This window comes from Podarcis bocagei (genome assembly GCF_964188305.1).
Source record: "Podarcis bocagei genome assembly, chromosome: 7".
Lineage (NCBI taxonomy): Eukaryota > Metazoa > Chordata > Lepidosauria > Squamata > Lacertidae > Podarcis > Podarcis bocagei.
Window position 1 is genome coordinate 14,955,988 of NC_138132.1, and position 27,995 is coordinate 14,983,982.

Sequence of the window (27,995 nt, forward strand, 5' to 3'; positions counted from 1 at the left end):
AATAGCAGAGGGGAAAGTGGGCACCCTTGCCTGGTTCCTTTCTCAATTCTTATTTCTTCCGATACCACATTATTAACTATATTTTTTGCTTTTTGTTCAAAATAGATCACATTAATACCATTTAAAAATTCCTGTCCAACCTCTATTCTTTCCAGATTTCCCCCCCATAAATAACCAGGAAACAATGTCAAAGGCCTTTTCTGTATCTATAAACATTAACATTGCTTTACAATTTCTTTTCACTTCCAACCTTTCTAATACATCAATTATATTCCTAATATTATCTTTCATATTTCTCCCTGGCAAGAAACCTGCCTGGTCCTTATGAACATAACCTGTTAGCTCCTTTTTCAATCTGTTGGCCAATATATTTGCAAAAAAAAAATAAATATAGTCCACATTAAGTAATGAGATCGGTCTGTAATTCTTTACATTGGATCTATCTTGATCTGGTTTTGGAATCAGGGTTATAAAAGCATCTTTCCAGATTTTGGGTGCTTTGTCCCCTCTTAAAATTTTATTGCATTCAGCTAATGACTAAATTAACCAATCTTTCAAAATTTTATAATATTTTGCAGAAAGACCATCTGGTCCTGGGGCTTTACCTAGCTGTATCTCATTTATTGCTATCTCAACCTCCTGTCTTGTAATCATAGCATTAAGTAGGAACCTTTTATGCTTGGGAATTTTTTGCATTTCATTTGCTTTAAGAAATTGCTCAATTTTATCTTTATCTTCCTTACTTTTTTATACAGCTGTTTGAAATATTTCTGAAAGCATTTTCTTATATCTGCAGGGTTTTTCGCAGATTTTCCATCAGATACAATATTTGTAATAGTACTTTGTTTCTGTCTCTTTTTTAATTGCCAAACTGTGTGTCTGTGTGGACATACGCACACATATCTATAAACACACACACACCACAACACTCAACAAACACACACACACACACACAGAGAGAGAGAGAGAGAGAGAGATCCACTATTTTGTGTGTATTGTTGAAATGCAGCTTCCATGTTAGAATGGGATATTTCACAAGAAATACTCTTGACTTAATTCTCCGCTACTTTCTCTTGGTAACCCATCAGTCCTTGCTTTCTATGGTGTTGATCTGCACCCCTAACTTCCCTCCCCTCCCAAGCAGCAAATTCTCCTCACTGTCCACTAAAGATCATTAAATGTTTCCCAACTTACCTGGAGAAATCAGGGCCAAGAGGAGACATGCTCTCAGGAGTGCCTCCATCATTCTAGAAAGATTAGGAGACTCAGAGCAGAGGTGGATCAACAAGGGAATTGATGCAGGTAGAGGTTTACCTGGAATTTATAGGCCATCAACTCATGCCGCAGGCAACACATGGGAACAAATGGTTCAGTGAGGTCCGGGAATGGGTGTTGTTTCTTCACCACAAAGATAAAGAGGGACATACTGAAATTCAAATTCACTGTTGGAATTGTCTATGATTTCATTAGTTGTTGATAGACATTTCTCAGATTTGTTTTTCAATATAGATCATTTACAATTTAAATAGTGAAGACACACTCAAGAAAGCAATTGAGAGCCAAATAGGCAAGGGCAAAGCCCAGAAGCCAGCTACAAAATGAGATCCTAATACTAATAATATTTTTATTATATTTACCCCACCCATCTGACTGGGTCACCCTAGCCACTCTGAGCACCTTCAAGCATATACAGAAACATAATAAAACATCAAACATTAGAAACCTCCCTATACAGGGCTGCCTTCAGACATTTTCTAAAGGTCTGATAGCTAATTATCTTCATGACATCTAAGGGGAGGTCATTCCACAATGTGGGCACCAGTACCAAGAAGGCCCTCTGCCTAGCTCCCTCTAACCTCACTTCTCAGAGAAGTGAGGATACCCTTAGAGCTAGATCTCAGTGTCTGGACTGAATGATGGGGGTGGAGATGCTACTTCAGTAAAACACGGGATACTAGATCCATTCAAGCATGCTCGAAAGAATGAAATGGTCTATGGGTACATGTGGATGCAATGGAGGTAACGATCCTGCTGTCTCAGCTATGGTTTTCAAAGCATAAAAGGGACAAAGCGAGACCTCAAGAGTTGAATGTGCCAGTACCTGAGAGATATGGCAAGAGAGATATGCCAAAATATGGCAACTCTAATAGACTGCAGTGTGGCCAGCAACTCAGATGACTTAAAAACAGGATTAGATGAATTCAGAGAGGGCATGTTTTCCCAGAATGGCTACGTTCTACTTCCACTGTCAAAAAAAGTTCTGCTTCTGAATAATTGGTGCTGGGAATTGCTGATGAAGAGAATATTGTTGCAGTCTTGTCCAGCTTGCAGGCTTTCCACAGGGATCGGTTGGGATGCTGGACTAGATGGGTGATTGTCCTGATCCAGCACGTTCACCTTGTGTTTAAAAGAGTGAGGGACAGCTTTTTGCCTATTTCCTTCTCTTTCCACTGCTCTTGGACACAGAACAATATCCTCATTTCCCGCTATACCACCAACCAAGGTATTTTTAACCATACACAGCACAGAAGGCACAGAGGACATTCATCACTAAGCTGTCTATCTTGGGGTGTCCTTCTCTTTGCTTCATTATTTATATTAGGCCTACTGAGCAATGCAACTCCTTCCTTGATAGCCAAAGGTGCTTCTCAAGTTTCCGCTCCATCCCTCACCAATACATATATTTGGCTGGAAGGATTGGAGGCGGCATAAGGATTTCAGCACACTCCTATGCACTGTTGGTGGAAGTAGTAAGCATTTATTTCAAAGGGATTACAAAGCAATTCTATATCTGTCTTCCTTGATGTAAGGGTCACTGATTTCAATGGGTCTTACTCCCAGATAAGTTTGTCTGGTTTTGTATTGCAACTTCTTCAAAGTATATTTTGGAGTTTTGGTTTACCTGGCACTTCCCTTTATCTCCCCTGCCTCAAACTCTTTTCCAATTGAAATAAGTATTATAATGCTTCACATATCTTACACCAACCTCACATTGATGGGTAATTATGATTCAGCATAAATCTTCTTCTTGTGAATTCAAGAATTCACAGCAGTGGGGTGCACAGGGAGTTGGAAGCCTAGTGGTGAGAGTCAGGCCTCAGGATCCGTGTCTCTTCCTTTTTTGCTGTTGATGGAGGGAAATGGGATGCAGGACACAGAGAAAAGAGTGCTGTATTATAGTGTGTCATTATGCTTATTATGATAAATATAAAGGGTTGTGTGAAATAAAAAGTTGGTTCTAAAATATGTATCTTTCAAATCAATAGTTTGGAATGGGGAAGTATCATATTTCCTGACATAAAGCATCAGAGTTTTGTTTTTAATGTAAAACAGAAGGCAAGCAGAGGTTTGACAGTTTTTGAATGCATGGTTATATCATCTAACCCCAATATAAGAGGACACATCTCTCAACCAAGTGAAATGATAAAAGAGTTAGAACAGGTGGTAGAAGAGACAGGCTGGGCCTAACAATTTTTGTATGTTCATGTATCTTAGCCTTTTTAAAACAACAACATACAAAAAGTAATATTTAAAAGGCAATGGACTTTTTCGCCAATCCTATGGCCTCCAACTATTGTAATAGTTGTAAATGTTCTAATATTCTCCCTACAGCTGAAGAGTACATTCACCTTGGAGGCAAAGTGATTTTCAAGCTGATTTGAATGCATACCCCTCAACAGTCCCCATTTGGCCAGGATGGCCACAGAATTCAGTAAGCTGCCATTGGCTGTGCCTTGATTCCAGGGTGTCCTGATTTCTCCCTGCCAGCAGAGAAGGGCCGTGAAAGCAGCTCCTGGGGAATGAGGGCTCCTTCTTAAAGCCTAGTTACTGTTTACCAGGCTTTGGGAAGAATACTGTTGGACTGTAGGACAATGTCAGAGTCCTCCTTCCAGAAGCTGTACAAGCTGCTTCATTCATTCCAGAAATAAGGGACTTTCCCAACCATTGCACTGCTCCCACACCTCTGTATTGTTCAGCCTGGGCACTAGTCGACACCAAGTGTGAAAAGAGGCATATCCCCAGGGAGGCCCTCATAATGCCAGCGTAATCAAAAGCCAAGCAGGTAACCTATGGAAGAAGATGCTGACTTGGAGGAATTTATGGGCCAAGGATAGGTGCCCAAGGATCCCAACTGGGAAGGACTGGTCCAGTGAGGAGCAGGAAATTATGGAAATGGAGAGTGCATGCTTTCCCAGAAATCCTATACTTTTTATATTGTAACACAAAGCTCTTTTTTCATATTGGATACAGTCTTTTTAATGAACTCTGTGGGAAGCAGCCAGATGCCTCTTCCAGTCTAACCACACCTACACTTTCAGTAAACAGGTACTTTAAACAAATGTGTTACTCCCTCAGGCTTTATGGTAAAACTGAGATGGAAACAACTTAATTCTAATGAGGCACAAAGTAATCAACAATTAGCATGTCACAGACATGCTCTTCCCAGAAATCAAGTGAACCTGGAACCTACTTTCAACCATTCAAGTTTGCACTGTCAGTTTTGTAGCTTTTCAGAATTTTTCTTTTTAAATGTAGTCATGATAGCTATCTTCCCTCCAGCATGAGAGACATTAAGCCTCTTAATACCATTTGTTGCAGATCAGAGTAGAAGATGTGACCCACAAGGGATGTGCACACACTGATGGCTGCCACATCTATTTGAGGTTCAGAAAGTGGTGTTAAATTATACTAGGTTAGACTACGTCAGATTTGTTGTTTTCTCTGTACATATTTCCCCAAATGTTCCCAAATTCTTAAGTGACCTTCTTCTAACTTTTTTTATTCCTATTTGGTAACTGGATTCTTACTGCACTGTGTCTTATTTATCTTAAATAAATATGTATTCTGTACTTTTGGTAGATATTTGGATACAGTCTTGATTCAAACCAGTACCTCAGAGCCTTTTGGGAATCCTGGGTTTTATGTTATACTGGAGACATCAGGCAAAAGCTTTTGCTTTCTTGAATCACCCAGTGGTATCCTGGACCATAAGGGAAGAATTGTTAGCAAGAGTGGTAACATCTGTTATTCTGGGAATTTGGCATTACTACGATACATATCTCAAACACATAATATGAAAGCATTGGTCTGAGTTTAAAAAATAAAATAAAAGGCTTAATGTGCTGTCAAGTGGGGGGGGGGACTCAACCAGCTGCCAGTTACTGGGTGGAGAGGTGGAGAAGTAGACATCTCCCAGGGTGAGAGGCTGGGTGAGAAAAGGAAAGCTCCAAGTTGAAAATTTGGGAGGGGCTGTCTTTGGGGGTCGGGGAGGGTGCTTGTGACTTGTCAATGCTGTGACTTGTTTGCATTTTGAGGATGAAATTGCTTGCACCCACTGGAAACTTGACTCCTCTGTTACAGCAGGTGAATCTCAAGGGATATCCAGAGCACGGTCTACCCTGTTGTGTTGGATGAGTTTCAGTAGGTAAGAATCAAGGACATTGCCCCTTGCCCCTCTGGTCTGAGGAAAATTAGCAGGAAGGGGAAAGCTGACTGGGCCAGGAAGGTGATTAATGCCTCCTTAGAAGAGGGGGTGGTCCCTGCCTACCTGAAGGCAGCAGTGGTGAGCCATCAACACAGATAGAAGGGTTATGTGGACCCCCCCCCCAAGTTATTTCATGGTGGCCCTTGGAGGTGGGATTTCTGGAATGGGACCTTTTAGGTAGAGTGTCATATGACATCTTCAATCAAACTCTAGAGGAGTGGGGCATAGCCAATTGACAGGAGGTAGTATTCTAATTCTACTGATGCCTGTTGTATGCAAGACCAATGTATCTTGCAAGGCTGCTCAGTCAGTGGATTTGAGGGGTAGGGAGTGTCTATGGCACCCTGCCTGAATGCAACTAGGAGAGACAGATAGACCAGTTGCCATGCCCATCAAGTTTGGAAGGGACCAGCTCCCTCAGACATTTTATTGGGGGTGGGGGAGTAAAGACCCCTAATAGCTTTATACTACTGATACCTATGGTTTGCATAACATTCAGTCAGTGGAATTTTTTTGTGGGGGTGGAGGCACTTTTTATGGCACCCTGTCTGAAGGCAACGAGGAGAGACATACAGACCAGTAGTCATACCCATGGCCTGTAGCTCAGTGTCAGGAGAGAGATGAGATGGCTGAGTCCAGGAAAGATAAACCATGGACTGCAAAACTGAACTTGAATCCTGATAGTGACGCTCCACCATGACTGTCACAAGGGTTCGGTAACTTTTAAGCTTCCTGTCTGCTATATATGCTTCCCCATTCTGAAATATTCATCTGAAAGAAGACTTGGTAATGCAAGAAAAACTAAAACTTACCGAAATTATAAAAAAGACAGGACGATTGGGGGGGGGGGGGTTGTAGGGATCAGTGCTGTTTTTCTAGATTTACAAATGCCAGAGCTCACCATGAATAGCACCTACCCGAAAGTTAAATTCTTCAGGAGAAAACTCTTATCTAACAAAACCTCTGAATTTAATAATGATTTTTTTTCCTGTGCAATGTATATTATTTTGTTTTCAACCCGTTTTATGTATTTTATATTTAGTAATGTCATTGGCCAAATCAATTAATAATAATTGCATTTGTATCTGAAAGAAACAGTTCCAAGAACCAGCATTTTATTTTTCTTAACCATTTATTTTGCATTATAATGATCATAATGAATTTTTTTTATCATACACTACAGAGTTCCTTGTATTTAGAATTCACAATCCCCACATTCTGACCCCCTTTTCTCTGCTCTTGTTTTCCTTTACCAAAGTAAGCAAGAAAGAAACAGAGATCCCGAGTCCTGGATTTCACCACCAGGCCTCCAATTTCCCTTCATTGCCATAGAATATGGAATACACAAGGAGGAGGTCTACACTGTCCCATTTAGCCTTCCTGTTCAGGCTGGTATGAGATTCATGAAGCACTATAACAGCTTTCTTCGGTAACTGTAAGAACAAATCTCCCAGTTGCAATAAGAAATCTTCCATTTTTGCGGATGGTACAAAGATTTGTTGTTGAACAACCTTTGAAAGTGAAAAAGGTGATAAAGAAGGTATCTGGAAAAAAGAAAAGAAGTGTTGACTTTAGTCCTTTTCCCAGGGAATAGGAGATGGTGCCTGTGATGGTGAATGAGAATTTTAACACGTTAGTTTTAAAAAGTGTTTATTTAGAAATCTGAGAAATAAGATAATTCCATCATAACATGAATGTACAAAATTTTCAACATTAGGAGTTAAGGTAAAAAAACTACTCAGACTGGCATCATACCCAAAGGAGTCTCAAGACATGAAGTTTATTAATAAACAGGTTTTATTTATAAAATATTATGAAATTAGAGGTTTTATAAACTGCCCTAATTAATATGTTAACAAAATCAAATTCTTGTGGTCAGGTGATTTGCATTAAAATGCAAGGAATTCTATCCCTGCCATCTCCTGGCCCTGTTAAAAGGCACATGCTGTGGCCACACAACAGTATTGGAAAACAACACTCCCTTCCCTTGTTTGTGAGCCTTGAGTGTGTGATCCTGGCATGAGTCAACAGTGTGATGTAGCCACATAAAAAGCTGGAGTTGCATTCCATTGTCTCTCAGGATGGTTGGATGCCAACTGAGGCTGCCTCAGTGTCCCAAACTGTGACCTAAGCATCCAGAGAATCCTCCTTTTATTTTACCATATATGTGTTTAAACACAACTAACATGAACTGGCGGGAAAGGGGGTTTCCAAAAGCCGATCAGGAACTCCTGTCCGAATTCTTACTCCGCCCTCAAAAGTGAAACTAGCAAAGCCTAGGCTGTAAAGGGCCGGAGAAGGATGAGGGGGGGAAATGTAGGGCAGAGGCAGCTCAAATGGCCTGGACTCTGCCTCTTACTTCCTGGGGCAAATCAGCCCATATAGCCCTCCCTTGTTCATTCCCGATCCCCTCTACTTTTCAGGAAGGAAGGGTGTGGTAAATTTGGTCCCTTTCCAAAGAGCATTATTCCTCAAAAACACTGTTGATTGGGAGTAGCTTTTAGGAGGATACAGAGCACCTAGCTAGATACTGCTCATTGTCACAGTATTTAAGGATATTTAGTTACATTTCTTTACCCAATAAATATGCTTTTTGAGAAAGAGGCACACATTTTGTCCTGAACTGCATCCCAGTGGTAGAAAGATCAAGAGCAACTGCGGTGGAGCAATGAATGCACTTTCCCCTTTTGTCCAGAAGCGTATTTAATATAAACATCAGAATCTGAATCCTGCTTCTAGACAAGCAAGTGGCATTATGAAAGTTAAAGGGCAAAGTCCAGGCAGGCAAAACACTAAGGAAGAGTGCAGTGCAGCCACTAAGAGATATGACCCCACACACTTTCCAGCAACGTGCAATAGAAAAAGAGAGGAAGGAAGGGACAGAAGGAGATCAGGACAGAGTCTGCGTGACCCAGGCGATGACTAGGCCTTTTCCCCTGACGGAATAGCAATGTTACCTTTATGAAGAGCTCCTCTAAAATCAACACATTGGGTCTCATTCTCAAGGCAGTTGACGGTCTTCTCACTTTTACACTTTTTCTTTCCTTTGGAGAAGCAGGATGGGCACTGCAGACCATTTTCAGCCAGCATGTTGCGATCAGGAACTTCCAAGATCAAATGTAAAGTGAGCATGTTAATGTCTTTGTCTGTTTTTGTATCTCTGTGTTATGTAAATGGAATCTAGCCTAGGAACTTAGTGCCTGGAAGCCTCATCAGGGGCAGCTGCAAGTGTTCTTGGATGAAAACGTGATCTAGAAACAATCTGGGTTCAGAGCTGAGCATGGGACAAAGTCACCATTGGTCTCTGAGATGAATGACCTTTACCCAAAGTGGGGTGGGAGAGTGTGAACTTTATTTTCCTTTTAATCTCTCGGAATGTATTCATGTCATCGATTATGCTGTAGCCTCTCTGAAAATATAGGCTCTTAGTCCCCCATTTTTGTTCAGAGATTCTGTCTTTCTTCTGCTCTTCAGTAATGAGCTATCCGAGAGTTTCTGTGAACCGCCCTGAGACACCCAGGTACAGGGTGGTTCCTAAATTCAAAAAATTAAATAAATAAATGTCAGAGAATGCTGTAAGGTAGGGGCTTATATTTGCACAATTATAACTGATGGGTTAGATAAAAAGGTAAAGGAACCCCTGACCACTAGGGCCAGTCGTGGCTGACTCATCTCGCTTTATTTGTTGAGGGAGCCAGCGTGCAGCTTCCGGGTCATGTGGCCAGCATGACTAAGCCGCTTCTGGAGAACTAGAGCAGCGGACGGAAACGCCGTTTACCTTCCCGCCAGAGCAGTACCTATTTATATACTTGCACTTTGACGTGCTTTCGAATTGCTAGGTTGGCAGGAGCAGGGACCAAGCAACGGGAGCTCACCCCATTGCGGGGATTCGAACCACCGACCTCCTGATCGGCAAGTCCTAGGCTCTGTGGTTTAACCCACAGCGCCACCCCCGTCCCTTCTGTGTTAAGTAGTACTTGTCAATTAAAGGACAGAGAAGAACTAGCTCAAGGGTGATTCAGGAGGACACTTGGATAAGATAGGTTGGTTGTAAGGTCCATATTTGAAACATCCAATTGAAAGTGAACTTGAAGGGACCATAAGCTATTTATGAGCTGTTCAGGAGCTTAGGTATCCAATTTTATATCTGATCCTTCATGGTGCTACTTCAAAGGACAGGAACAAGGAGAGACCTGGCTGGAAAGGTAACCCATCCCTTCTCAGGCAGAGACAAAGCTGCCTAGAAGGTCCCTCTGAGTACTGTTGATTGACTAAGGATCCAAGCCCTAACATGTTAATGATTCTACAATGATGCAGAAACTTACGGCTGAGAGTTTCATTGTTACACAGGTCAGTGTTGCAGCATTGCATCTTCATCTCAAAGAATTTACCATCCACTGCAGTGAAGCTGTAATCGCCTGGGAAACAATATCTGGATGACAAACAAGTATTCTCAATTTGCACTTCAGGTTTAACTGTGAAAAAGAATTTTAAAGAACTATCAGGATCTGGGGGGAAATGCGGTCCATTGCTCCTAAAGCACATTCATTACAATGCTTCCAATTTTCTGTGTTGTCGGAATCAGGACCTTTTCAAATAACAATATGGAAAGTATTATTCAATTTGGCAATCTAAAGTAAGGTTCTGTTTATTTATTTAAATTTGTGCACACTGCTATATCGTAAAAGGAAAGAGATATCAAATGTTTTTCAGTTGTAATACATAAAAGATACAATATTAAAAGTAAATAGATTTCAATAAACTAGTGTATTCTTAATGGTCTGGTGGAAAAGAAAGGTTTTCTGCAGGCACTTAAGAGTTCAGCTGTCAACCACAAGTAGTAGTCTCTTGCCTCCATAATCCATAGAACCAGCCTCTCTTTTTATGTTAACAATTAATTTGCAAAATGCATTAAATTTGAAATTTATTCAGAATTTCATTTTAGGTCAAATTTGTTGCATGAAGAATCATGCCTTTTTCTATACATCTGACAATACATCTGCCATACACTGCACTCTCTCTTCTAGTCGGTCCAAACAGTTTGCAGGTTCGGGGCATGCTTCCCTGAGCTCCTGTTGCCCAACACAAGACACTTGGCAAGACACTTGCATTACACCAACCTTACTACCCCCTTGCCCCTCTCCCTCCAAGAATGTAGCAGTGATGTAGGAACAGATGGTCAAGTAAGCAGCATCCCACCCAGGATTGCCCCTAGGCATTTTGGCACTGAGATGAACCACAAAATGGCACCCACTCCCTCCTGGGTAGAAGGGGTGGATGAATCAGGAACAAGCAAAGGGATCAAATCAACCTGAACCAATGGTTGAAGTAGGAACCAAAGACCATCAAGGTGGAGGGACCCACTTTGAATCAAGCTGGGTAACTAAAACCCTTTATAAGAGGTGAACTACAGGAATACTTCTTTCATGCTGGTTGCTTCCTCATCATTTCATCACTGAGAATTCTTTCAAAATTACTTGAGGGGGGATAAGGAGCCATGAATTTGTGAAGCATCTTCATCTCCCATTCTGGTTGCTCAGCTTTTGACTATTTTTTATACATCTGTGAAAGGATTCTCAATTGTAATGTCATTTACGGCAAAGGGGATATTCAGCTTATATTGCAGGCTTCTTGTCCTAGTTTGATAACCAAAACTAAACTGGAGTTCATTGGTTTGGCTCAATAGGGATTTCTGGTTGATGCAAATCAAGTTCTCCAAGCTTGGTGATCAACACCCAAATTCAGCCACTGCTTGTGATCAGGTGATGTTAGATTCCCCATTTTCATATGCAAGCCATTCATTCTTTAATTCCGATGTTGCTGGACTGCATCACCCATCATCCCTGACTGGTGGCCTGGCTAGATAAGGCTGATGGGAGTTCTAATTCATCTACAGCTGAAGTGTCACAGCTTCCTCACCTCACTTTTTTCATAGGTGAGTTGTTCCAGCATAGATTTCTATATGCTAATAGAACCCTTAAAGTTCACCTATATCTTAACCTGGGTCAAATCCAACAGCAAAAGACAAAAAGACAGGCAAATCTTACCTATATTTGTACGCAGAATACTGGCAGAACAGGTATATATAACATTATTATTACAAGATGTTTCTGCACTGCCTTTAGATGTTATTCCAGTCCCATTAAACTTATATTTGCACTCCAGAAATACCGCTGAGGACAGGAGGAAAAGATTCATGAATCATCATCATCATCATCATTTCGTTTTGCTGTTTGCTTAATGAGACACAGAGGAAGAGGTGATTGTGAATTAAATCTTTTAAATTAAAAAGTGTTCAATTTAATAAGCATTTTAATAGAAGAGAATGAAATGTAATGAGTAAAACACTCATTAATTAAAACTATTGTAGCCGTTGTTCAGAACACTGGTTTAATTATTTGCAAGAAGTGGGAAGGTGTACCCTCCCTTCCCCACAGCCAACTTTTCCTCCCATTCAGACTCTCACTTAAATACATTTTATTCCCACTGTTTGGTCACAAGCTTAGATCTGAGCACAATTGAACTATGGAATTTTCTACAAGAGGCATTGAATGCCACCAATTTCAATGACTTTTAAAGAGGATTCGATAAATTGATGGAGAATAAGACTACTAAGACTACTAAGCATGATGGCTATGTATTACCTCCAATATCAAAAGTAGCATATTTCAAATAACAGTTGCTGGAGCCCAGAGTAAGCCAGAGTGTTGCTGTGGTGTGGTCCTGATTTGTACTTCCCATAGTCATTGAGTTGGCAAGTGTTAGGACAGGATCCTAGACTAGGGATGAACCAATTTATCAATTTCACTTGCTGTCAAGTTCTTATTTTTCGAATTCATTTATTTATCCACAGCCATTTCATATAAGAAGCTCAAGGTAGTGTACATGGTTTTCCCCTCCCCATTTTATCCTCAGAAGATTCCTGTGAGGTAGGTTAAGCTGAGGGAAAGTGCCTGGTCTAGGATCCCCCAGTGAGCTTCGTGGCTGAGTGAAGATTCAAAGCCTAGCCTTCTGGATCATTGTCTGGCACTCAAATCACATTCAGCGCCCCACATTTCCACAGTCATACCTTGGGATAAATGTGCTTCAAGTTAACTATTTCGGGTTGCACTCTGTGGCGACCTGGAAGTAACGGTGTGCGTTACTTCCGGGTTTCGCCGCGCACACAGGTGCAGGGGGTCAAAATGACGATACGTGCATACAGGAAAGTGGAAAAATATGACCCACGTATGCACAGACGCGTGGACGCGTGTTGCGTTCACTTCAGGATGTGAACAGGGCTCCGGAACAGATCCTGTTCGCATCCCGAGGTACCACTGTAGTAGTTGTGGATCTGGATCCTCACCAGTGGGTTGATGTGTTCTGTTCCAAGGAGTAGACTTGAAGGTGTCTTTCTTTGTAAAATGTATTTAATTTCTTCCTGCAATGGCCATACTTTGGTTTCTTCCCCTTCCTTTCCTAAGCAACCTTTTCTCTCCATTCCAATGGAATTATTATTTTATCCTATTTTTAAGGCATATTTTCTCCACCTCTCCCAGTAAAGAAAAGCTTATTCATCTTCTTAGCACTTTCCCTGCACTTTGAAATCATGCCCAACATTTTCATCTGGCAATCTCTTGCCTTTGCAAATCCCCCCTCTGTGTCCCTACCCCCCCCCCCACCACACACAGACACACAGAGAGTGATCCACATTTTGTGTGTATTGCTGAAATGCAGCTTTCATGTTAGAGTGGAATATTTCATTATTTTTCTACATGACATTGTTTATCTGTATAACATCACAAGAAATAATCTCTTGACTTGACTCTCCCCTACTTTCTCTTGGTAACCCAGCAGTGATTGCTCTCTATGGTGTTGATCTACACTCCTAACTCCCCTTTCCTCCCAAGAACCAAGTTCTCTTCAGCGTCCTCTAAAGATAATCAGATGTTCCCCATCTTACCTGCAGAAAGTGGGGCCAAGAGGAGGCATGCGCTTAGGAGTGCCTTCAGCATTCTAGAAAGAATAGGAGACTCAGAGCAGAGAAGGATCATCAAATGAATTGATGCAGGTAGAGGCTTGTCTGGAGAGATTTAATGGCCATGGATTCATGTCACAAGTAACACTTGGGAACAAATAGTTCATGGAGGTCTGTGAATTGGAGTTGTTTGTTCAGTACAAAGATGAAGACGGACATACGAAAAATAAAAGCTCACTCTTGGAATTGTCTGAATTATTTCTCTAACATCTCATTAGTTGCTGATAGAAGCTTCTCAGATTTCTTCCTAATAATAATAATAATAATAATAATAATAATAATAATAATAATATTTAATTTTTTTACCCCACCCATCTGACTAGGTCACCCTGGCTAATCTGGGTAGGTTCAAACATATACAGAAACATAATCAAATATCAAACATTTAAAACCTCCCTATGCAGGACTGCCTTCAGATGTCACCTGAAGGTTTTATAGTTACTTATCCACTTGACTTTTGATGGAAGGTCATTGCAAAGTGTCGGCACCACTACCAAGAAGGCCCTCTGCCTGCTTCCCTCAGAGCTCACTTCTCAAAGTGAGAGAACCACCAGAAGGCCCTGAGAGCTGGATCTCAGTGTCTGGACTGAATGACAGGGGTCGAGATGCTCCGTCAGGAAAAGCCTGGATAATAGATCCATATGGAAGGGGTTGTGGGTGCACATGGATGCAATGGAGGCTTTCAGCAGTAAAACTGATCCTGCTGTCATGGCCGTGGTTTCCAAAAGATAAAAGGGATGAAGTGAGACTTCAGGAGTTGAATGTGCCAATGACTGAGAGAGTGCCAGGTATGAATTAGTCACCCACACAATGATGAGGAAGGTCTTGATTGGAGCCAGCAGTGGCCATGGAGCTTCCTGCATTAGGGAGCTACACAAACATGGCCATTCTCTGAACCAGTCGAGTGGGAGGTACCAGGCCATAGGCAAAGGCCACTTGAGGAAGAGACATTGTTTGTCCAGCTCCAAATTACCCCCAAAAGCTGTTACTGCACCACACAGAAAAAGAGTGGGGGTGGTGAATCAATCTCTTCATGTGAAGACAAGTAAGACAGACGTAGAATGTAAGGATATGTATCTGGAAGTAAAGGAAATTCTGATTGTGGGAGGCTTTTTATTTTTGCTCCAGAGGAAATACATAAGAACAAAGCTGATGAGATGGAGAGCTACTGAAAAAGAAAGTAGACAGAAATTGGTCCCATTGGCTTCTTCTGCATCTTGGCAGGTGATGAGGTTGCGGTGAAAAACAATAGGCATTCTATGGCTTTTATGGGGTTAAGGGCACACTTCAGACATCTGCCAATCCTTAATTCCTTGCGGGGGATTCTGACCTGCTACAAAAATGTTGGGAAAGCATGGAGCAGTGGGACCTAGGTGTACATGTTGGGTTAATACCCAAAGGGATGCAGGTGGTGCTGAGGCCTAAACCAATGAACCTCAATGGCTTACTGATCAGAAGGTCTGCGGTTCGAATCCGCACTACGGGTGAGCTCCTCTTGCTCTGTCCCAGATCCTCCAAATGAGCAGTTTGAAAGCATACCAGTGCAAGTAGATAAATAGATACCCCTGCTGAGGTAAGGTAAACGGTGTTTATGTGCACTCAGGCACTCATCACAGTCCTCTATGCACCAGAAGCGATTTATTCATGCTGGCCACATGGACCATAAAACTGTAGGCAAGCACACACCAGCTCCCTCGGCCTGAAAGTGGAGATGAGGGCCACACTCCAAAGTCAAATTCTACTGGAATGAACCGTCCAGGGGTCATTTTCCTTTACCATCACTTTCACCTGATACCCAAGGTTCACCTAACAAGTAGTGAGTCCTTTTCTCGCTGTCTTTTCTCAGAGAGCCACAATTGGAGGCTAGAGTATACAACTCGCTCTCTTGGGGAAGGCTCCTTCCATACAAGAGTTAGACCTGCCCACATTTTCTGAATTTGCCTAAATTTGGTTTTCAGTTCCTCCGGAGGATTAACTTAGCCTTACTCCCTGCAGGGTAGACTTCCCAGAAAGCACAGGAGCCTAACTGATTATTTGAATACTGTGTGCATGTGGTCAGTGTTTTTCAGTAATAATTAATAAAGTGGCTAAAGTTGAATCTGATGCAGTACATTGAATCTAATACAGCGCTTCTCTGAGACTTTGTTGTTTTATGCAGCCAGGCCACTACAACTCTTCAATTTTTCTTTAGTAATCTTGATTTTTAAGTTTTTCTTATTTTAAAAGCATACGATTCAGTTTTATGAGATTGTATCTACATAGCAATTCTAAAGCAGAAACTTCTTAAAGAATCCTGAAAGGTTTTGGATAGTGAGAGTACAGACGATTATCTGTCAGAAAATGAGGCAGCTGTCTCATGCATTGGTGCAGGGCAGCAGGGAAGGTGTCAACTCCCCCTGGTAGGGATACTGCAGGACTACGGACAGCTCCAAATGAGCAACTTGTTCAAAGAAGGCTACCAAGTCAGTTGAGGTCATCTGACTATGCCCATCATTAAAACAGAACAACTAACAGCAATGGCTAAGATGGCCAACCATATTCTTCAGTGCCTACCTTTAGCCCTCATTTGCTACAGACATGTGCGCAAACTGTTAATAGTATCACATCCAAAGGACTATGGGAAGTTGCTGGGTCCTTGCTGGATAAAGGTCTTTTCTGAGCCAGTGCCTCTGTCTTTCTTCTTGCTTGATGTGAAGTCTTACTGAGTTGGAAGGAGAGAAATACTTTTTTCTGATCTTTCAGGCCACTAATCAAAGTGCAATGAGAGCCTCAAGGTACTGCTCAGGTGACTGCTCACCTGGCAAAGCTAGACATAGCTCAAGACTGTTGAAAGGTGCCAGGGACACACCGGTACACACTGAATAGAATACAATGGCTCCAAGATCATCACTGAGAGCTAATTAAATCAATTTATGGAACTTTGTCTCTCCTTATTCTAATTGTGTCAGATTGTTGGGACAGGGAGTGATACTTTGACTCAGCTGATCTGTTTAGTGATGACTGTCCTTAGCCACATTGTCTTGAATTGAACCCAGCTAGTTGTTTATACCTGCTTCAAATCCCATCTTCCATTTTCAAAAGATGAGAAGAACTGTGAAATACTACAGCATCCTTCTTGGAGCAGCTGATCAGATAATAATAATAATAATAATAATAATAATAATAATAATAATAATAAATTTTATTTGTATCCCGCTGTCCCCAGCCAAAGCCAGGCTCAGAGGGGCTAATATCATATAAATAAGACAATATGCATAATACGATATACAATATGCAAATAAAATAACATTCAACATTCATTAAAATAATATAGAATAATATTAAATATCAGCATTTTAAAATTAAACAGAAATCCCCTCAATCAGTTACAATAAGTAATTTCTAAACTCCAATCAATAAAACAACAGCAAACCACAGTGCACAACATAATACAATACAAAATGAGAAGCAGAGACTGGAGGGTGGGGCAAGGTAGGTGGAAGGAGGCCCTGCCTGATGAAGTCTCTCCCCTCACAGTTCTTCCTCCAGGCACAGCTTCCTTATGAAGAATCCCAGGGCCAGGGGGTGGGGCAAGGCAGGTGGAATGAGGCCTTGCCTGATGAAGTCTCTCCCCTCCTGTGCAAAGGTACAGGACTATCATGACAGGAGGGCAGTAGCTCACTCCCATTGTAGCCTCATGCCTCTCTCCCCAGTTGACATGCTGGAAACTGCTCTGGCTGTGCTCTCTTTTTGCCTGTCTTCTTCTTCTTTTTCCATTGCTTTGGATGCAGAGGAATTTCCTGCTCATACCACCACTCAAGGCATTTTTTAGCCACACAGTACAGAAGTCACAGAGGACATTCTGCACTAAGCTGTCTATCTTGGGGTGCTTTTCTTTATTTCATGTTAGACCTACTTAGCAATGCAACTCCTTCCTTGATAGCCAAAGGTGCTTCTCAAGTGTCCCCTCCCAACCGTCCCAATAAATATATTTGGCTGGAAGGATTGTCCTGGAGAAGATAATCTAATTGATCTTATTTATTGGCAGGAGTGTGTTCAGAAGCCAGGGCCTATGACCGGTAGGGCTTCTCAGGACTGGGGCTTTCCTAAGTTTTTTCTGAAGAGGCAAGGTGCGGCCACACAGGTGAGGCCAATTGGTAACTCACAGCAGCTGGTGGCAAGAGCCAGGAGGGGATATTAGGTCAGCATTTCCCTTTGCCTCTTTGCCTCAGCAACACACTTCCTGCCTTGCTGCATTTGGCTTCTTGACTACTGGCTTCTGGACCCCTGGACCCTTGGCTTCATGATTCCCAGTTCTCTGACCCTTGGACTCTTGGCTGCCAGACTCCTAGCTTCTGGACTCTCATTCCTGCACCCACCCAGCTGTCTTGCCCCTGGTCCCGACATCCTCAGCCGGGACATCAACCGCCTGTAAACTGGACCGTGATATTCATTTTGCTTGTGTTTAATAAAGTTAAAGACGGAGTATTCTACTTTTTAATTACTCCATAATTTCATAAATATTTTACCTGAGATAGTTGAAAGGAGGGGAAAAACCATGCTTAGTGCAGTTCAGAAGCTATGTGCTGTATAAAATTTTATACATAGTTCAATCATGGAACTAACTTCCACAAGAGGCAGTGATGGCCAGCAGGTTAGACTACTTGAGAAGAAGATTTGACAAATTCAGGCAGGGCAAAATAACCCACAATGTCTATGTTCTACCTGCACTTTCAAAGGAAGTTTGGTTACTTCCTTGAAAGCGAAATATGCTTCTCATGTTTCCACCCCATCGCTCACCAATGAATAAATTTGGGTGGAAAGATTGGAGGCAGTGTAGGTATTTCAGCACACTCCTATGCACTGTTGGTGGAAGTAGTAACCATTTATTTCAAAGGGATTACAATGCAATTCTATACCTGTCTTCCTAGATGTAAGTGTCACTGATTTCAGAGGGTTCTACACCCAGATAACTGTGTACAGTCATACCTTGGGTTAAATATGCTCCGAGTTGAGCGCTTTCGAGTTGTGGTCCTCGGCAACCCGAAAGTAACGGAGCACGTTACTTCCGGGTTTAGCCGCTTGCGCATGCGCAGATGCTCAAAATGATGTCACGCGCATGCGCAGAAGCGGCAAAAAGTGATGCGCGCGTGCGCAGAAGTGCCGTCGCTAGATATGTTTACCTCTAGATGCGAGCGGGACTCTGGAACGGATCCCATTCGTATCTAGAGGTACCACTGTATAGTTCTGTCTTGTGACTTCTTCAAGGTATTGTTAGGAGTTTTGGTTTCTCTGGCGCTTCCCTCTATCTCCCCTGCCTCACACTCTTTAATCCTACAAATACAGCTACTGCTTAAGAATCTTCTCTCACTTACACAATCACACACAAAGTTTCCTATGGAATGAAATTATATTTGCAATCTATTTTGTCCTCACATGGATTTTAAACTCAATTCAAGAAACCAACCTTCACTGAGTTGCTCTGGCATTTCCTCTCCCAACAGTTTCATGTAAATGTTGAATAGCACTGAGGACAGGACAGAATCCTGAGGTTAATGGTCACAGTCCAATGGCTAACACTTTGTAAAGGAGACCTCTCAGTTGTCACCTTTCCAAGCTCAATATACCCAACTTCCTCATCCATTTCACATAAGGCTTGGTTTCCAGATCCTAAATCAATTTTGTAGCCCTTCTTTGCACATGTTCCAGTTCCTAAATATCTCTTTAGATTGCAGCATCCAAAACTGACAGAGACAGTAATTCTGGTAAGGCCAGAGGTGGAGGAATCTGTATTTATATTCACGGTGGGTGGTGTATCAATAGCAGAGGAGTTTATACATAATGCTCCTCAGATGTGGAATTGGTGGCAGTTACATGTAGGCCATTTTATCTGCCTAGAGAAGTGACTGTGACAATTATCATAGCCGTTTACATTCCACCTGATGCTAATATCAGAGCGGCACTTTCTAAGTTATATAACATCATTTCTAGGCAGCAGCAAATCCATCCAGAGGGTGCAATTGTTGTGGCAGGGGACTTTAATCAGGCCTGCCTGAAGGCAGTCTTTCCTAAGTTTGAACAGTATATGAAATTCCCCACTAGAGGGAAGAATATTTTCGATCGTGTGTATTCCAAGCAGGCATACAGGGCAATCTCCCTTCCCCACTTAGGTTCATCAGACCATTCCTCAATTTTTCTATGTCCGAAGTACATTCCCCTAAGCAGAAGAACTTAGTCAGCTATAAAAACAGTCAGAATCTGGCCAGAGGGTGCTTTCAGTCAGCTCCAGGACTGTTTTGAAAGCACTGTTTGGAGTGTGTTTCAACAACAAGATCTGCACAGATACACAGACGCTGTACTTTCCTATATCAAAGTGTGCACAGATAATGTAACTACAGAGAGGTGCATTAGAGTTTATGTGAACAGTAATCCCTGGATGACTGCTAAAATAAGTTTACTCTTGAAAGTTTGGGATAATGCCTTCAAGGCAGGGAGCACTGACATATACAGAGGGGAAAGAACAAAGCTCAGGAAAGGCATAAAGCGGCAAAACAACAATATAAGTTTAAAGTGGAGAATTGCTTAGCCGATAAGAAAACGAGACAAGTGTGGCAGTGACTGCAGCACCTAACCAACTACAAGGGCAATAAAAGGAACTTGGTTAAAGCTGATGGTGTGTTAGCGGAGGAGCTGAACATCTTTGCCCGCTATGAAGTAGAAAGATCAAATATCACGGCTCCTGCCTGCCAGCCTACAAACTCTCAGCCACTTATTCTATATGACCATCAAATGAAAGCTGCATTGCGGGCAGTGAATACCAATAAAGTTGCTGGTCCTGATGGGGTGATGAGGATAGTGGTAAATAAAAACTGTGCTGATCAACTAACAGGGGTCCTGACAAGGATTTTAAATATCTCCCTGCAGACTGATTGTGTTCCATCATGTTTTAAAGCGGCCACCATTATCCCAGTCCCAAAGAAAACAGCAATTAACTGCCTAAATGACTACAGACCCATTGCATTGACATCTGTAATGATGAAATGCTTTGAGAGATTGGTCCTTCAACATCTTAGGACATGTTTTCCACCAGATTTTGATGAACACCAGTTCGCTTACAGGAGAAATAGGTCAACAGATGATGCCATAGCCACAGCTTTTCACCTTGCAGCGAGTCATCTGGGAGAGACCAGGGAATTATGTCAGAATGCTGTTTATTAATTATAACTCGGCTTTTAATACCATCCTTCCGGACATTCTTATTAGAAAGCTGAGGGACCTACACCTTTCTTCTACCATCTGTGATTGGATTAAAGACTTTCTGATGGATCACACACAAATAGTGAGAATTGGGCCTGTTACATCTTCCTCTCTGAAGCTCAGCATTGGCATCCCACAGGGATGCATGCTGAATTCCTACCTGTTCTCGTTATATACATATGACTGTATCTCATCCGATCCATCTACTGTGTTTATTAAGTTTGCAGGTGATACCACCATAATGGGTCTAATTACAGGTGGAGATGAATCAGCGTATAGGGAGGAGGTTCAAAAAGTCTTGACATGGTTCCTAGAGAACAACTTGCACCTAAATATCAGTAAGACAAAGGAGATCGTGTTGGACTTTCAGAGGAAAAGAGGGGAACTAGCCTCGTTGTAGATCAGGGGGGCTGTTTGGAGAGAGTCTCTTCCTTTAAATTCCTGGGAGTCTACCTTTGTGAAGATCTCACTTGGAAAATCAATACAACCCAGGTGGTTAGGAAGGCCCAACAAAGACTCCATTTCCTCAGGGTCTTGAGAAAGAACAATGTCAAACAAAACCTGATGATCTCCTTCTACCGGTCCACAATAGCAAGTGTCCTTTCATACTGTATTACAGTGTGGTACACTGTTTTGACAGCCACGGACAGGAAGTCCCTACAGAGGGTGGTGCATACAGCCCATGACATCATGCGCTGTCCTCTGAGTTCACTAAATGACATCACAGGAAACCACTGCCTCAGGAAAGTGAGGAAAATTCATAGGGATGACTCACAACCTGGCCAGCACCTCCTTAATCTCCTACCTTCGGGCAGGAGATACAGAAGTATAGTCAGCCGCACCAACAGGTTAATGAAAAGTTTTTATCCGTGAGCTGTTGGGCTGCTGAATGGGAAAATAAATAGTGGTGCAATTTACTTCCGACAAGCACACAGAGTATGAAGAAGACTGAGTGTATGGGGCCCCCCGGCTCATTTAATTTCACTGCACATAGGTGGTGTAGTGACAATAAAGGTTTAGTAGTAGTAGTAGTAGTAGTAGTAGTAGTAGTAGTAGTATCATTATTATTATCATTATTATTTATTATGTTTATTTTGTCAGTACCCCTTTCAAACTATGTCAGTGACTGGGCTCAATAACTGATTCTGCCTTGACTGGGTTAGGCGACTGTAGCACTTTCAGAGACCTTCCAATCCTGGAAAGCACCAGACTCAGCAGAGTATAAATAACACAGAAGCTAGCTGTGAAGCATACTTCTTTTTATTTCTAATTTTATTTCTTTTAATTTCTAATTTTATTTCTTTTAATTCTAATAGCTACTACAAACTAAAGAACTACTGGCTTGCATGAGTGTTACAGCTCCCACTCAGCCATCTAGTCACTACATAGATAAGACTTTCTCAACACACAGAGTCAGTGTGTTGTCAGTGTGGTGTTGTCAATTATGGATACCATCCTTGCAACCTTCTCAACCACAACCAACACTCTGTTGGTTCCGGCAGCAGAAGACTTCATAGAAAACTGTCATTAATACTGTTCACGCATTCGTAAGCCAATTTAGAGGCGCCTCTTGTAGAACATTTTGTTTCCCATAACCATTCTGACACAAATTTATTGTACACGGTATTGTGGGTGAATCAGAAAGCCATATGTATTAGACAAGATTATGAAAGACGGTTACGACAGCAAGAATCTTGGTTTATCTTTATGTTTAAAACCATTCATCCAGGAGGACTTAATTCTGAATTGGATCTCAATTGTTTTATTTGATTCTTTACATTCTGGCTGTTAAACTGTACTGTATCTTTAAGCTCAATCTCCTGGTGATGAGCACCACCCCGGGTCGGCTTTATAGGTTTCTTGCAACATGTAGTCAGTAGCAGTGGTTACATAACTTTATGACCACTGCTCCATAGATATTGTACCCCATATAGATGAGGTATGTACTTTTGTTTTTATTTCATATTGAATTGTCTTTATAGTTCATGCGTATAAGTTGTAATAATTTGAGTTATTGTAAGTTACCATGTATATGCAGGTTCATTTTAATAATTCATTTGCAGTTTATGAAGCATTTCTGTATCCTTCTGCTGTGCTGAAGAAGAATTCTACGAAACAGAGGGTATATCCAGAATCACTGTTCACTACGTCTGTTTGCGGACCACTTCGACAGCATTGGGCATCATAAAACAAAGCTTTACGGCTTGTTTTCATCAGATAAAAATCTGTCCCATTGCTTCTTTCAGAGACTTGCATAGTCTACAAAGACTTTCAGTGACTTATAAGACTTATGTTTAGTTGGTTCTATGTTTTCAAGAGAATCCATCAAGAGTGCACAGTTAGTGACTTTCAGAGATTCATAAAATTTCTGTTTACAGTGGTACCTCTGGATACGATCTGTTCCACAGTCCAATTCACATCCTGAAGTAAACGTAAGACGTGTGTGCACGTGCTTCCGCGCATGCGCGTGATGTCATTTTGAGCACCTGCGCATGCACGAGTGGCAAAACCCAGAAGTAACGCACTCTCTTACTTCCAGGTCACAGCAGAGCGCAAACCAAAAATACTTAACTTGAAGCTACTTCAACCCGATGTATGACTGTATTTGGTTTCTCATGTTGTTCAATGTTCTGTATAGACTATATAAAGAGTTTATATTGATATTGCGTTGTTGTACTTGGTCATCGTGTTGCCTTGGATATTACTGATTCATAGAAAAATTGTCAGCAATCCAGGAAGATTCACCCCCTCTTCCACAGATAGGTCTTGTCACCGGTTGTACCTGCACACCCTTACCACCGTCTCCTGTCATGGTAGAAGGAGAGGAAGAGTATGAATTAGAACAAATTTTAGACTCCAGGATGTAAAGAAAGAAGTTGCAATACCTGATTGTGTGGAAGGGGCATTGACTGGAAGAAAGATCATGGGAGTACACAGAACATGTCCATGCACCAGATTTGCAAAGGGCGTTCCATACACACTAACCCAATGTACCAAAACCACTGGGGTGGGTGGACGAGGACACTGGAGAGGGGGGTGATGTCAGGGACTGAGCAGAGGAGGAATAGTGGAGACCTCCTCCCCAACCTGACCCTTCCAAAGAAGAAGAAGAAGATGGTTCAGAATTACAACAGAGGTTTGAGAGGAGGTCACAGCTCAGAGGAAGATGAGGGGAGAAGCTGGGAAATAATGAGAGAGGAGAAAGAGGCAGAGCCGGAACAGCCAGCTGATACGTTATCACTAGAATGCATTCGAGTCCCACCATCTCCCAGAACCCAGCGAACCTGAAAAGTAGGAGAGCAAAGAGCTCAAAGACAAATGGTCCTAAGTGGCAACCATAGAGGGTGTTGTTGCTGACGAATGAGGAAGTGGGAGAGAAAAATGGTGGAGATTTACTTGGGACTATGCCATTATTCCCAGAGGATGCATTGCCAAACCTCTCTCTGTAAATATTGAATAAAAAGCATATGGTAAGGACTTTTCCTTGTCTTATCCATTCCTGGCAACCAGCTTGTAGGGGTTGGTTCCTCTGTCACCTGACAGGTGTTAAAATATGCTACCCTAGACCAGTGTTTCCCAACCGGTGTTCCCCGGCACACTAGTGTGCCGTGAGACATCGGCTGGTGTGCCGTGGGAGGAAGGCGGGCGAGTCGGGCGGTGAGAGGCGGCGGCGGCGGCGAGGATCCGCGTCGAGCCGGGGGCGGCTCCGCGGTGGTGGTGCCGAGCGGCGGGGCAGCGCGCGCAAAAGGGAGAAGCGCGAGACAGCGGAGGAGGAGGAGGCCGGCATGTCCGGGCAGCAGCAGCAACAACAGCAGCAGCAGCAACTCCCGCCGCCGCCCCCTCCTCCGCCCGCTATCGCCGCCGCCTCAGCTGCCCTCGCTCTGCTGCCTCCTCCCACCCCGGCAAGGGGGAGGGAAAAAACTTTCATTTTTGTGCGTCCCTCCCGGCGTGACGCTGCGCGCTGACGTCACGGGGCGGGGCTTTAATGGTGGTGTGCCGCGAGATTTTTTTCCGGCTAACAGGTGTGCCGTTGCCCAAAAACGTTTGGGAAACACTGCCCTAGACTAAGTCGGGCTTGTTGTTTTCTGTGTAGATATTTCCTCAAATGTTACCCAAATTCCTAAGTGACCTTCTTCTATTATCATTTATTCCTGTATGATAACAGGGTTCTTACTACACCATTATTTTATTTTTCTTAAATAAATATGTATTTTGTACTTTTTGTGGATATTTGGATACAGTCTTGATCCAAATCAGTACCTCAGATCTCTTTGAGTTCCAGGGGTGATATCTTTTGCTGGAGACATCAGGCAATGGAGAGTGGTGATTTAGATCCTGCTTTTTCGATTCACCCAGATGTCCTTTGTACCACAGGTGTCTCCTGGACCTGAAGGGAAGAATTGTTAGCAAGAGTGATGACATCCTAATATTCTGGGAGTTTGGCCTTTTGTTTAAGAGAAATCAAAAGCCTACAAGAGAAGAAGCCCTTAGAATGATGGATCCTTTTCATAAACTACAGGAATGAAAGGGTTCTAGATAACATCTCATCAACTATTTTCAGTGACCTGACTTCTGAACAGCTTTCATCTGCATTTTAAACACACACACACAATCCTCTCTTCCCCATCTTTCTCTTTCCTTCCTTCCTTCCTTCCTTCCTTCCTTCCTTCCTTCCTTTCTTTCTTTCATTCTTTTTCTTTCATTCTTCATCTTTTTACATTTCTCATATTGCCAACTTTATTTTCTCTTCCCTTTCTTACTTTTATGGTGTTTTCTCTTTCATAAACCCTAAAATCATCATCATCACCATCAATATTGCTATTAATTTTATTTAAATATCCCTCTTTCTACTCATTTTCTTTGTATTGGTGTGTCTATTGTATTTGCTTATACTAACAGAATATAGATTCTGACCAAACTGTGGGAGGCAGTGGAAGACAGGAGTGCCTGGTGTGCTCTGGTCCATGGGGGTCACGAAGAGTCGGACACGACTAAATGACTAAACAACAAACAACAGAATATAGACATCTCTAAATGTCAGAATTTAAGATATCTAAACCACATGATCATATGAAACATTGGTCTGGGCTTTAAAAATAAAATAAAATAAAATGCTTAGTGTGCTGCAAGTAGTGGTGGTGGGTAATCTGAACCTGGTGCCAGTAACCAGGTTGAGAAGTGGAGAAGTGGGCATCGAGAGACTGGATGAGGAAAGGAAAGCTCCAAGGTGAAAATGGGGAGGGCCTGTCATTGGGAGTTGGGGAATGTGCTTGTGACTTTCAATGCTGTGACTTGTTTGCAAAGCATGTTGAGGATGAAGTTGCTTGCATCCACTGGGAACTGGATCAGCAGATGAATCTCAAGGGGTGTCCCGAGCACTGTCTAGCTCTCTCATGTTGGAAGCGTTTCAGCTGGTAAGATTCAAGGACATTGCCCCTTGCCCCTTTTGTCTGAGGAAAAGAAGAAGAAGAAGAGTTTGGATTTGATATCCCACCTTTCACGCCCTTTAAGGAGTCTCAAAGCAGCTAACATTCTTCTTTCCCTTCCTTCCCCACAACAAACACTCTGTGAGGTGAGTGGGGCTGAGAGACTTCAAAGAAATGTGACTGGCCCAAGGTCACCCAGCAGCTGGATGTGGAGGAGGGGAGACGTGAACCCGGTTCCCCAGATTAGGAGTCTACCGCTCTTAACCACTACACCACACTAGCCCTCGTAAGGAGCAGGGAGGGGAAAGTTGACAGTGTAGGGAGGTGATTAATGCCTTCTTGCAAGACGGGGTGGTCCCTGCCTACTTGAAGGAGGCAGTGGTGTGCCATCAACACAATGGGTTACATGGACCCCCACTCCAAGTCATTTCATGGTGGCCCTTGAAGTTGGAACTTCTGGGAAGGGACTTTTGATGTGGAGTGGCATATGACATCATCAATCAAGGACAGGAGGGCTGGTTCATAAGCAATTGACAGGAGGTAGTCATGCCTGTTGTATGCATGACCAATGTGTTCTGCCAGGCTGCTCAGTCAGAGAAATTTGGGCGGGGGAGTTACTGTGTATGTCACCCTGTCTGAAGGCAACTAGAAGAAACAGATAGACCAGTTTCCATGACCCTGGGCTGTAGATCAGTGTCAGGAGACATGAATGGCTAAGTCCAGGAATGATACACCATTGAATGGAAAACTGAACCTGAATCCTGATACTGAAATTTCACTGTGATTGCCCCAATGGTCCTGTAACTTTCAGCCCTCCTGTCTGCTTTATAAGCTTCCACATTCTGAAGTATGCATTCGAAAGAAGGCTTTATAATGCAAAAAACCTAAAACTTAATGTTTTGATTTCTGCCAATAGGTTTAAAAACACAAGTGGCAACTTGAGGAGCACGTCACTGATCAGATGAAATCCTTTAAATATCTAGGTTTATGCTTTTTCAATTGGAATAAGCACTTTGTAAATACAATACATTGGTTATTACTACAGTGAACTCTTTATCATGGTTCTGTTGGAGTAAAGGGGGTAGACAAATTCCACCAGCCCTCAAAATTTATGAAGTCAAAGTCATCCCACAAATCTATTATGGTGTACAAATATAATAATAATAATAATAATAATAATAATAATAATAATAATAATAATAATAATAATTAATAATAATAATTAATAATAATAAATTTTATTTATATCCCGCCCTCCCCAGCCTTAGCCGGGCTCAGGGCGGCTAACAATGATAAAACAGTACAAAAGTACAGCATAAACAACACTCTAAAATCATTCATTATAAAGTTAATTAATTCAAGCCACTGGCAGCCATTGGGCCAGAGCTCCGCGAAGATTGCTGAGGGAGGGAGTCAGGCTGTACCCTTGCCAAAGGCCTGGTGGAACAGCTCTGTCTTGCAGGCCCTGCGGAAAGATGTCAAGTCCCGCAGGGCTCTGGTCTCTTGTGACAGAGTGTTCCACCAGATCGGAGCCACAGCCGAAAAAGCCCTGGCTCTCGTTGAGGCCAGCCTAACTTCTCTGTGGCCTGGGACCTTCAAGATGTTTTTATTTGAAGACCGTAAATTTCTCTGTGGGGCATACCAGGAGAGGCGGTCCCGTAGGTACGAGGGTCCTAGACCGTATAGGGCTTTAAAGGTTAAAACCAGCACCTTAAACCTGATCCTGTACTCCACCGGGAGCCAGTGCAGCTGGTATAGCACCGGGTGAATGTGATCTCGCAGCGAAGACCTCGTAAGGAGTCTCGCTGCAGCATTCTGCACCCGCTGGAGT

At 42.5% G+C, this 27,995-nt stretch overlaps 1 long non-coding RNA gene across 2 annotated transcripts in view; it reads right to left on the minus strand.

The window, feature by feature from the left end:
* Positions 1–6,598: 6,598 nt before the first annotated feature.
* LOC308590631 overlaps positions 6,599–27,995 on the minus strand; it is a 36,950-nt gene continuing 15,553 nt past the window's right edge. The window contains exons 2-6 of one of the 2 annotated variants that reach the window (XR_014009817.1): positions 13,428–13,615; positions 11,533–11,721; positions 9,811–9,960; positions 8,443–9,019; positions 6,599–7,029 (exon numbers count right to left, since the gene is read on the minus strand). This is a non-coding gene — a long non-coding RNA (uncharacterized lncRNA). The remainder of the gene's footprint in view (positions 7,030–8,442; positions 9,020–9,810; positions 9,961–11,532; positions 11,722–13,427; positions 13,616–27,995) is intronic. The other variant, XR_014009818.1, reaches the window with a different exon arrangement.